Raw genomic sequence first — 409 nt, 5'->3', positions numbered from 1 at the left:
GCAAAATACCCTTGCTCAAATAAATTGATGTGATCTTCCCAAAGTAAAATGCTGACTCTGGTATGTTATTTCCAATTCTGGGGTTTATGAATGTAGTCTAAATAAACAGTTTCAGCATAAGCACAACTGGAGGCAATGGTCTATTATAAATAAATTATGTTTTAAAAAACCAATCTATTTGCTTTTAAATGAACTCTGGCCTAAGGCAACATTGCAAATCATAAGTATTTCTATACCCACAAAATGAGGCTGAGGCAGACAGAATTGCAGGAGGGATCACAGATTCAAGCTGTGTCCCCGAGTTTATTTAGAATACACTACTTATAGCATTACAATAAGAAAGACAGTAGTCAAGAACCAAGGTTAGCCAGATTACTTATCTAGTAGAACAATGAGATTCTCACAACTC

This window comes from Pteropus vampyrus, unplaced genomic scaffold, assembly GCF_000151845.1.
Source record: "Pteropus vampyrus isolate Shadow unplaced genomic scaffold, Pvam_2.0 Scaffold81, whole genome shotgun sequence".
In the NCBI taxonomy this organism is placed as follows: Eukaryota; Metazoa; Chordata; class Mammalia; order Chiroptera; family Pteropodidae; genus Pteropus; species Pteropus vampyrus.
Note: the sequence above shows the minus strand (reverse complement) of the source record.